This window comes from Protopterus annectens, chromosome 1.part1 (genome assembly GCF_019279795.1).
Source record: "Protopterus annectens isolate FY-2018-M chromosome 1.part1, PAN1.0, whole genome shotgun sequence".
NCBI lineage: Eukaryota > Metazoa > Chordata > Ceratodontiformes > Protopteridae > Protopterus > Protopterus annectens.
The window spans coordinates 1,766,302,678-1,766,315,519 of NC_056726.1; positions in this window are offsets into that span (position 1 = coordinate 1,766,302,678).

Here is a 12,842-nt window from a genome sequence, read left to right on the forward strand (position 1 = left end):
CCTGCGGGGGATCTTTTGCCAACGCAGTCCTAGCTCATTGGGAGTCTAATTACCTATTTAAAGAAGAACATTTTTTACAATATGTCTCCTGGTATACACGATACCAGGATGACATTTTTTGTATATGGGAAGGTCATAGCGACCTGATCCCGTCATTCATAGAGAACATCACTAAGTTAACTGACTTTCTTGAATTTACATATAAATTTGATGAAAAGGAGATCAATTATCTTGACATCACATTAATTAAAGATTCGTCTAAACAAAAGCTAAAAAGTAAAATATTTAGGAAGTCAACATATTCTAATGCCTTTCTTCATTTTTCCAGCAACCACCCCTACCACCAAAGGAAATCGGTGGTTAAGGGTCAGATGGTGAGGGCAGCCCGTATGGTGAGTGATCCAGATGACTTCTCTTTAGAATGTAATAATTTATTTGATATGTTTATTGCTAGAGGTTATCCTCAGCGATTACTATCTAATATCTTAACCGAAGTCACTAATAAAAGGCATATTGGACACTTTATGCCCTTGCTCTCTGACCAAGGTAATAATGACCCAGAACATTCCAATGATCATCTACATCCAACAACTTCAGGTAACATCAATCCTATTAGTGAAAACAATAGATTCAATACTAGTTTCATACAGACTTATTGTTTTGATTCTTTTAGAATCAGAGAAGTTGTGAACAAAAATTGGGAGATCATAAGGGAAGATAAAACATTGTGTTCTGTTCTGGGGGTTTGCCCCAAGATTACATACAGAAGGGGTGAAAATTTGAAAAGCATTTTTCAAAGGAACGTAGTTCGTAGGTCTAATAGACAGTGCGGTATGTTTAGATGTGGTGTATGTCCACAATGTAAATTCATTAGAGTAACAACAGCATGCATAATAAATGAGAAAGAATACAAGTGTAATGGGCATTATGATTGCGACTCTAAAGCCATCATCTATGCAGCTATTTGTGATTCTTGCAAAGCCTTCTATATCGGTAAGACCGAGAGAAGGCTAAAAAACAGAATCTACGAACATCAATATGCTGTTAAAAGACTTGATGTTAACAATGCTCTTGCAAGGCATTCCCTTGAGTCCCCAGGCCATGGGTTCCATTTTTTCGTATTACAATAGCGTGAGATTATTCTAAGGGGAGGACCATGGCAGATTCTGTTAGAGATTGACGAACTGCTTTGGCAAATCTGGACTAGGGCTCATGTCTTCCCTGGTATTAATGAAAGCCTTTCTATCAAATGTGTACTAAAATGGCTTTCTCTTAATAGGTAAATAATCATAATAATTATTGGCATATTTGTTATAAGTATTTTTATTTTTATTTTATTAACTATTATCATATCCCCGTATAGGGTTAAATTAAATTAAATGGCATTTGTCATTACAAGATGTAATTATTATTATTTTTGAAATAATTAGTCGCCAGGGACTAATTTTTAATAAGGCACATTTTTATGGTTACATTTTTATGGTTTTGTTTATGTTATTTCATTTGCAAGTGAGCATTATATTTGTTCTACTAGTTTCCCTGTTTTAATTTATTACCATCAGAGCGGAAGAATTTAGTCAACAATATTGGTATAAAATAGTTACCAATGCTTAAATTTATTAATGGTATAATAAACTTTTTTTGCACATTTTTTTGTTTAATTCTGTCAATATAAAATGTGTTTATAGTTACAGACTCTAACTGTAAACAGGAGCTTTAAAATAAAGTCTTGGATATGATTCCCAAAATTCATGTTCAAAACTAGTCTTGGGATCGCTTCTCATATATAGCTTTAATAATAGTAAATTTCTCAACAGGTGTTATATATAAAAATATCAATAGTATGCAAATACGAAGCATTAATAAACATAATCATTGCTTGTATTTGTATTTATATGAGGATAAGGTTTCAAGTTCATAACAATTTGTAAGTGTTTTAAAAGAACTTATTTTGACTTTCAAAGTCAGTAATATAACAAGGCATCTGGAGTATCAGTTTTCAGTTCTTTAAGGTTGTCATGGTTTCATTAAATTGTAGAATGCACTCTACTACGATAGGTTAATGAATTTTAATATGAATGTATTTAATTAATGGTCTGGAAATTCGTGGTTGTCTGAAGAAGGCGGGTTATTTGAACCTGCCGAAAGCGCTTACGTTTATCTGCCTGGATTGTGGAATAAAATTGTGCTTTTTAATTCTCTCATTGTGTGCTGTCCGTGCTTTTGCTGCTTTAGTTTCACTTGGTTTGGTGTGTGGAGATGGTCAGCATAGGGCATCTGCTTTAGGCCTGTGATTCTTTTAGTGAGGTATTTCTGTGGCCTTTCCAGCTGTTGCAGATGTCTTGTGAGGTACATACCAAACAGGGTGCTGTACTCTATAATGGGTCTAATGAGGGATGAGTACAGTAGGACAATCCAAAAAGGAATACTCTGTAGGGGTGAAGTGCCTCCACACAAAAAAACACAAATGTCCAAGAGAAAAAGAATGAAAGGCACACCACAACAATCGAAGCAAACCTCCAAGATTCAAAAAATTTTATTCACCAGTAAGCGCTTTCACGTCTCATATGACGCTTCTTCAGACTTTAAAATCAAACACACTATGAATGCTTAAATAGTCTAATCCTTCAGCTGTAAGGACCAATAGCATTAACAAACTAATTAACATCAGAACTTACTGAAATCTGAAACTGCACTTAGTTAACTTATCTTAATCATTTAAATAAACATACATAAAAAACTTTATACATTTAAACAAGAAACATGTATAAAAGACATATATAAAAAAGACGTATAAAAAAGAAGAAACATGTATATATATATATATATATATATATATATATATATATATATATATATATATATATATTTCTAAATAACATAACACACTATGGATCTGTTTAAAAAACTATTAAGAACCTGAATAGATGTTAAAGGCCATTAGTGTCTTAGGGGTCTATCCTTAAGAAATGGTTTCAGAGAAACCCTATCATTTAAACCATGCCTAATGTCTGCTTGTAATCTGATTATCCATCTATTTTCTTCCTTCTCTGTAAGTAATTATTCACATTCCCTAATCTCTCTGTAGTATGTATAAGTTCTAGGACTAAAAATTTGAACTTGTGTGTGGTATCAGTTTGTAAAACATGTTTGGCAATAGCATTAGTTTCATTCTCCTTGTTTATAGCATAGATATGTTCTCGAATTCTTTCCCTTAAACTTCTATTTGTTTTTCCCACATAGAAACTACAACATTTCTGACATATGCATGTTTCTTCTTTTTTATACATGTCTTTTTTATATATGTCTTTTATACATGTTTCTTGTTTAAATGTATAAAGTTTTTTATGTATGTTTATTTAAATTATTAAGATAAGTTACCTAAGTGCAGTTTCAGATTTCAGTAAGTTCTGATGTTAATTAGTTTGTTAATGCTATTGGTCCTTACAGCTGAAGGATTAGACTATTTAAGCATTCATAGTGTGTTTGATTTTAAAGTCTGAAGAAGCGTCATATGAGACGTGAAAGCGCTTACTGGTGAATAAAAGTTTTCGAATCTTGGAGGTTTGCTTCGATTGTCGTGGTGTGCCTTTCATTCTTTTTCTCTTGGACATTTGTGTTTTTTGTGTGGAGGCACTTCACCCCTACAGAGTATTCCTTTTTGGATTTATTCTTGTTTTATTGTTTACCTGAGGGGACATGGCAGAAGGAACCGGATCAAATGTAACTGAGACAGTACACATGAACTCTAATGCTATGGACTTGGGACAGTTGCTTCCAACTGAAGGTAATCTTTTATTGAGACTCTCATATAAAGAACTGGCTAAAGCAGATATGAATAATAAGAGACAGTCAATAGCAATTACTACACTACAAGCCATGAAGAGATTTGAAGATGTGCTGATTAAAGCTAAACATATTGAATGGCAGAGGAAACATATGGAAGCATGTATAGCTTTTAAAATAGTCCCTAGGGGGCTATGTATACTAAAAATGCTCACTTTTGGTTCAACTTACCCTGAATTGCTATTGAAATGGCAGAAGGTAAATTTAGAAACCAGTGTTAGGTATATGGAACTTCTTATTGAACAATATACCCATATAGAAAGAGAATTGAGAACTGAAGCTGATACTCTGAATAAGCAATTAATAACTGGCTTGAATGATATGCAGAGGGAAGAGCTCTTTGCAGATTTAGCGACTTCCCTGTCTCTACAAGATAATAAGTTGTTAACAGCTAAAATGAAGAAACTTGAAAGGGACTGCTTGGATTTCTCACGGGGGAATGTCTTTTCTTGGCCGAAGAAATCCACCCAGCCAAGGAATACGGAAACACCGCATACCATTGAACAAACAGTAGCTGGGTCCGCTCCACATATGGTTCCGAAGACTACTTCCGGCGACCTGATGTCACCTCCACCCGTTAGTATAAGGAGGGAGAGGGCGATCGGTATACAGTCGCAAATAGAAGCGAATGCTGCTCCCAATGTGTTATATGAACCAATTGTTCATAGAAAGACTGTTTCTGTGGTAGAAGTTAACACACAAGAAGATGTGGATGTTAATAATGAACTCCATTTTCCATTAGCGTTCAAGGCGACGAACAGACAAGATTGGAATCAGTTCCACAAGGGAAGGAAGAGGAAGACATCAGAGGAACCGTTCGAGTTTCAGAAGAAGGTATTGAAACCCACACAGAGGACTTAATAGTTAATCTTTCAAGGTACATTTTAACATCTGAAGAAATATCAGTCTTGAATAAAGAGCTTTCCTTTATTCCCTCGCAGACTGTAGATGTGAGTAATGTTATAATTGATATTAAGCAGTTTACTAGGAAAATAGCGTTAGAGTTGTTATATAAAAATGAACATACTCCGAATAGTGATAATTTACATACATTTTCAAAACCATCTACCTTTATACCACAGTTACATTCACATTTGGAATGTTTTGAGAAAGCTTGCATTACTGATCTGCTAGCAATGTTTAATGATAAACAGAACAAACCGAGACCAGAGTTTTTCAATTTGAGTAAACAAGAGTTTCAAGCCTTACATAACCTCCAGAGTAATGATGATATAGTCATTCGACCGGCTGACAAAGGAGGGGCTATTGTGATATTAGACAGAGTTTTCTATCATACTGGAATTGAGGAAATGTTATCAGATGAATATACATATCATTGCTTAACACCTATAGAATTGAATGTGATGATAAAAGATGTGTATGCCAACCTATATGATATGTTATTAAGTGGTATCTTTGATAATAATTTATATAAATATTTTTTGATAGATAAACCTTTGATACCTATTTTTAGAGGTTTACCGAAAATTCATAAGGATTTTAGTAACCCTCCATTGAGACCAATTGTATCTGGGAAAGGATGTCTAACCGAAAGTATGTCTATATACTTAGAAAAACAGCTGAGACCAATAGTAGAATTAACATCATCAATTCTCAGTGACACTAAACAATTTCTTGAAACGTTGTCTGTTTTGAACAATACCAAACATCTAACTGAAACTGACTACTTGGTAACCTTGGATATTAAATCTTTGTTCACCAGCATTCCTAATGATATAGGAATAGATTATTTAAGGTTATATCTGATAAGGAAAGGGATCTCTAGAGACCGGGTTATAAGAATTAATATGCTGCTTGAGCTGGTTCTTAATAACAATGTATTTACATTTGATGGTAAATATTTCCTACAAACAACTGGTGTGGCATTGGGTACACCATGTGCCAACTCTTACGCAAATCTAGTTCTTGCATACTGGGACTATACATATGTTCTAGATAATGTTAATTTCTCACACTCTATTAAGTATTATAAAAGATTTGTGGATGATCTCTTTCTTGTTTGGGGAGGTGGTTTAGATACTCTGAGAGATTTTATTACATATATTAATGGTACCACTAATTTCCTCGTATTTACAAGCAAGTTTTCTAGGGACTCGCTTGAGTTCCTAGATGTGCTATTAACTAAAGAAGTAGACATAATACAAACAGTGGTATATAGGAAACCTTGCAGGAGGAATGCGTTTCTACATAGAGACAGCATGCATCCACCTCATATACATAAAAATGTGATAAAAAAACAGGCACTGAGATGCTCTAGACTAACTAGTAAAGATGAGAGTTATGGTATAGCTATAGGAAATATACAGAGAGATTTTTTAGAAAGGGGTTACCATAAAAAGGAAATTGAAATGGTACATCAGATAGATCGTGGAACTGATGGATACCCCTATATCAACAGGAATAGCTGTGTAGATGAGGCATTACACAAAAAAAGTAATAATATTAGGAAGAATAGGGTAACTATTCCATTTACTAATCAAAATAAAAAGATAACAAATGTTATTAAGAAGAATTGGAATATTTTAACATTAGATGAAGGTATCTGTGAAGTAGTAGGCCAACAACCGAGTTTTAGCTATAAAAATACTAAATCTTTAAAAAGGCTATTATGCTATGAACACAATGAGGTAAGAAAACCTATCTCTAACAAAAAGGGGACATATCCTTGTTACAATTGTAACCAATGCCAGCATATTTTAGGTACTAATATTTTTGAACATCCAGACACTCACACAACGTATGTATTTGATTTCTATCCTAGTTGTACATCCAGGAATGTTGTATATTTAGGTGTCTGTCAGAAATGTTGTAGTTTCTATGTGGGAAAAACGAATAGAAGTTTAAGGTAAAGAATTTGAGAACATATCTATGCTATAAACAAGGAGAATGAAACTAATGCTATTGCCAAACATGTTTTACAAACTGATACCACACACAAGTTCATATTTTTAGTCCTAGAACTTATACATACCACAGAGAGATTAGGGAATGTGAATAATTTTACAGAGAAGGAAGAAAATAGATGGATAATTAGATTACAAGCAGACATTAGGCATGGTTTAAATGATAGGGTTTCTCTGAAACCATTTCTTAAGGATAGACCCCTAAGACACTAATGGCCTTTAACATCTATTCAGGTTTTTAATAGGTTTTTAAACAGATCCATATTGTGTTATGTTATTTAGAAACATATATATGTATATATATATATATATATATATATATATATATATATATATATATATATATATATATATATATATACATGTTTCTTCCTTTTTATACATGTCTTTTTTATATATGTCTTTTATACATGTTTCTTGTTTAAATGTATAAAGTTTTTATGTATGTTTATTTAAATGATCAAGATAAGTTAACTAAGTGCAGTTTCGGATTTCAGTAAGTTCTGATGTTAATTAGTTTGTTAATGCTATTGGTCCTTACAGCTGAAGGATTAGACTATTTAAGCATTCATAGTGTGTTTGATTTTAAAGTCTGAAGAAGCGTCATATGAGACATGAAAGCGCTTACTGGTGAATAAAATTTTTCGAATCTTGGAGGTTTGCTTCGATTGTCGTGGTGTGCCTTTCATTCTTTTTCTCTTGGACAGTAGGACAATGACCTCCTTTTTTCTGGATGAAAAGTCCTTAATGATGAGGTGTGCCACATAGCAGGATTTCCTGACTGTTGTGGCAATGTGGTTATCAAAGGTGAGACCACTGTCCACCTGTGTCCCTAAGTCCCCCATCACACTTTCGGTGTTTATTGTACTGCCACCTATGTGGTAATTCATGGGTACATTTTTTTCCCAAAGGGGATAACTATACACTTCTTGGCATTAAGCTTGAGCCCATGGCTCTGACACCAAGCATTTGTTTCTATAAGGCCCTTTTGTAAAATATCCAGATCATTTGGGAATTCAATAATGGCACACAGTTTGCAGTCATCTGCGAACTTTGTTAGCCAGAGTCCCTTAGTGTTGGCCTGTACTTCAGAGAAGTAGATGCCAAACAAGAGAGGTCCCAGGACTGAACCCTTAGGTACTCCACTTGTCACTTGTCTGAAGCTGGATTTGGAGTTAACTACATTTACAGTGTGGGTTCTGTCAGTAAGCCAGTTGGCAACCCATCGAGTGATGTAGGAATTTATGCCCAGTTTAGTAAGTGTATCTATGATTCCAGAATGGGAGATGGTGTTGAAAGCCTTGGCAAGGTCCAGATAGGCTGTGTGGACTGCCTTACCCTTGTCCACAGCTCTGGAGACTGATTCGAAGAAGTCAATCAGGTTCAGAAGACAAGATCGGCCCTTCACCAACCCAAAATGGGTGGGGTGCAGTGTTTGGAGGTTGCCAATGTCTTTGTTTATAAGTTCTATGATAATGCATTCCATGCCCTTGCAGATCAGGCTAGTCAGACTGATGGGATGGTAGTTCCTGGGATCCAAGGTGGATCCCCCCTTGTGGAGTGGGATAACTGTAGCTGTGCGCCACTCGGTAGGCATGAAGCCTGAGGTGAGGCTATGATTAAACATGACACATAGGTGAGGTGTCAGTTCATTTTGTAGTTCATGTAGTACACAGCCTGGGATGTCATCTGGTCCCATGGATGCTGTATTCTTAGCTTTGGAGAGTGCAGTTTCTACCTATGTGGCTGTGATTACTGGAATTTAGCAATCTTTTGGTATTGAGATGGGCTCTTCAGGGGGTGAGATGGGGGTGAAGTTGGCACTAAATCGATCTGCCAGGATATTAGCAATATCCTTGGGTTCAGTATATTTAATGCCATTCTGTTGTAGCTCAGAGCAGATCTGAGCATTGCGATTTAGATTCTTGACATAACTATAGAATGCCTTGTAATTGTCTTTGGAATCTTTGGCAATTTTATTTTCATAACTAGCTTTGGATGATTTTATGAGGGATCTCAGCTTCTTACTGAGGCTGGTAACGGAGTTATTTGCATCCTGGAATTTTCCTCTTTACTGCAACAGTTTCTTCCTTCTGTTGCATAGTTTTTCTATGGCAGAGGACCACCAGATTGGCTTCCTTTTTTGGAGGAGAGCATCTTGGTTATGTTTGGGATGGCACAATTCGTGCACAAGTGGATGTGCTCATACAGTGCCTTAGTGTAGGATTCAGCAGTCGAACTTTCAGCTCCCGTCTGCATGGGTGCCATGAGGGTTTGTCACTTCTGACTTAAGTAGCATGAAGTTGGCTTTGGAGAAGTTTTTTACAGAGGTTTCCTTACTGGGGGTGGGATGTGGATGTCAAGGGTGATTTCCTTATGGTCAGATGTGACCAATGAGGGGGTGACCCCTGGTGTGGAGCATCTCTCTCCCATGTTGGTAATGACCAGGTCAAGGATATTGGAGCCCCTGGTGGGACAATGGATTAGTTGATCCAGGGCTTTGGAATTTATGAATTCCAAGAACCTTTGGGAAAAGGTGTTGGTACCCGAGTAGTTTTCCCAGTTAATGGCAGGGTAGTTGAAATCACCCAGTATTAGGGTGTTTGGTTGTATCTTAATATTTTCCAGTATGTTTAGATAGGTGTAGTGAGAATTTTGGGGCATGGTGGGGAATCTGTAGCAAGCTACAGTTTGGATTGCAGTCTTACCTAGTGTTAGTTGCACCTGGAGAATTTCAGATGCATTGTTTGGGCAACTAGTTTGGAGGTGTGAATATCCTTGGTGAATATGGACACTCCTCCACCTTTAGTGTTTCGGTCTTGGTTTTGTGGCCGAAAAGTGTGGTAAGAGTTGGAGCCTGGTATTGCAGGGGTGCTCTCTGGAGTCTTGAACCAGGTCTCAGTTACTGCACAGATATCGATGTTCTTCATTTTTCGGAGTGCCTCAAGAGAGTGCATTTTGAGGTTTAGACTTCTAGCATTGAGTAGGATTATCTTCAGATTTTGCATGCTTGTATCTGCTACGGTGGTGATTTTGTCCTTTGAACCTTGCCTAAAACAGGCACTATAGGGGTGGCAAGAGCTTTAGCCAGTAACCTAAATCCCAGGGGTGACAGGTGCAGACCATCTCTGGCAAAGCATCGTGGTTTGTCGATCATGTTGTCCCAGGCAGACAGATGCTGGATTCTCTTTAAATGACACCAGAAGCTTAGCCAATTGTTGAAGTCAATCATTTTGTCCTTATACTGTGGTATCATTCTGGGTGAAGGCAGGATGCTACTCAGGGCTAGGGTCATACCTGTCTGGGCCACATGATCCAAGAGCTCTTCCATGTCTCTTTTCATGTAGTCCAGGGAGGTGCATCTCAAGTCATTCACTCCAACATGGACAATGACAGAGCCGTATTTGTACTTGTTGGGAGAGACTTGAGTGCATGCATTATGTGGCAGATCCTGGCACCCAACAGGCAGCTGACTGTAATTTTCTCCATGCTCAGCCTGGGGAGTGAGACATCAGTGTGCCTGACAATAGAGTCACCTATGACTAATGTGTTGGGTACATTGTCTTGCCTTACGGGGTGTTGTTGGGTGGCACACTGGTGTTGTGAGCTATCTGTCACTTTGGTTGTGACTGGTGTTTTTTGTGTTTCAGCTTCGTAGGTCCTTGTTGCTTGGGCAGGTTAATTTTAATAGTCTCTGCATATGTGGGTTTAGTGTTGCTATGTGTGGGTATTGATGTTGTGGGTTTTGAAGGGCTATGTGTTGCTTGAGGTGTAGTGCCAGTGTTAACCTTCTCCTCTTGACTGTCTAGAACAATCTTGGCTGAAGAGAGCTTTGCTTCCAGTTTGACTATGTAAGTGCATCTCTCACAGGTTGTAGTGTTGGGTGGTAGGAGGAGAGGGTTGTATGTGTACATGAGGCAGTTGCAGCATTTCCCCAGTATTCACAGATTCACCAGGTGGACAGGAGAAATCACCAGAGGCTGACCCTTGGACATGCCTGTTTAAGTGCTTTTTTTCTGAAGTGCAAGAGCTGTTTTCCCTTACCTTTGCAGGGTACTTTGCAATTATAGGCTGTTTAGTGCCTATGATTAATTTATCCTTATTAACAAGGAGAGTTGAGTGCTTGTATCAGTTTAAGGCTTCCTAGTGGTTTCTAGCAGGTTCTAGAGCAAGTGCTAGTCACAGCAGTTCATATTTTAGTGCTACTACCGAGAAACCAGCTAGTTCTAAGGGAAAATTTAAAGAGCAGACCTTCTGTAATCTGGAATAGTTTAACTGTAGCCCCGCTGTGCTGCATGATGTGAAAAATGCACAAACACATGCATTTTTAAGCCAGAAAGTTGAAAGGGATAGAAATCAGCCCAAAATGGCTAATACAATTACAATTTCAGAGCTGGAAACCACTCCTCTAGTGTTAGATAGGCAGTATAATACTCACCACTCCCACTGGTAAGCAGTAGGACTTCCCTCTACTACAGCAAGGTCTGGATAGCTCTGAACACAGAAAATAAAGTCCTGAAACCAGCAAAGCCTGGGATCTGGACTAAACTAGCTAGGAAAGGCAGGAAACGAGCAAACAAGATAGTATTTTTTTTTTTTTTTTTTTGGTTAAAACAGGCTAAACAATGCAATAATACAGTAAATAAACACAGAAAAGGCTAATGCACTTGAGTGTGTAGCCCTAAACAGTAAATGCAATTAAAACTCTACAAAATTAGCAATTTAAAACTTTTTTAATGAAACAAGGTAAGTGCACAACTGAAACATGATTTAAGAGGCAGTAATACTGTAGAATAAGTAGCTAGTCTACATATACAGAAAAGTCTATATATACAGAAAAGCAGCTAAAACACACTAAAACAATTTAGATGCAGTGCAACCTAGAGCACTTGAGTTGTAGCAATATTAAGGCAAATACATTTTTAATAAATGCACTAAAATATACTCTATATTTCCAAAATGTTTAAGAAGCACAGTCAGAAAACAAGGAGATTCAGGTAATTTTTTTGTAAGAAAGGGAGAAAGGAGGAACAGAAGGAAAGAAACTAAGTGGGTTGGGCTTTTCAGATGTTCTCTCTGTATTAGGTAGAATTAACTAAAGACACTAGACTGGGAGGAGTGTCCCAGATCAAATTTACAGTAAGGGCAGGCAACTGCAAAGCCACAAAGTATAACAGCAAGACACCAACACAGATGGAGGGTGGGGACCAATACTAAAGCTAGTAGCCTACACTCTTTTAGACAGTAAACACTACAGAAATGTTTATCACAGCAGTGAGCCACAAAATGAAAGTTTTTAAACATATAAAGGGGCAAGGAGATGCTACAGAATGCTTTTAACTGCAAACAAATCAGTGTGGTTTCTCTCTCTCTCTCTCTCTCTCTCTCTCTCTCTCTCTCTCTCTCTCTCCATGAATAGGTTGAAGCATGGCTTTTGTATGTGATGCTCATGTTCAGGTGATGGCCTCTGCACCAATTGCTGTTCCATACTTGCTAATTGCATACAGGCAGCTGTGTAGTTCTCCAATAGCCAATGACATAGCAACCCACTACTATAAATAACTACATCATATGGGCATTGTCCCTTTACCATGCCTGTATGGAAGACATCCTTCATGTGTGGGGGCAGCAGTGTTACAGACAGCAGGTAGGAATACCTCTTACAAAACTTGTGGACACAGGCCAAGTACATGTTTGTATAAGGTTCCATACCTAAGGACAGTGTGTGAGTATTGCTGTTATATGCATTGAATACTGCTAGTTTTACAGGGTTTATGTGTACATGCTAGTTTTGCATGGAATGCAGACTGTCTGCATTGCTCTTAACTGTGGGCCTAGCCACATGATGGCCAGAGGATCTGATGTTATGTTATGTCTGTTCCCCACACATGTCTTGTCCCTTCTCTCCATTGATTGCTATCAGTGCATGGCAACATCCATTTGTGTTTCTGACTTCATATTCCTGAGTAAGGGTATGTTGCAACAAATCCTGTAACACCAGCAACTTTCACAGTGTATAACAACAATATTTCAAATATGGCCCTGTGTTTCAGCCTCTGTCCTCCACTTATA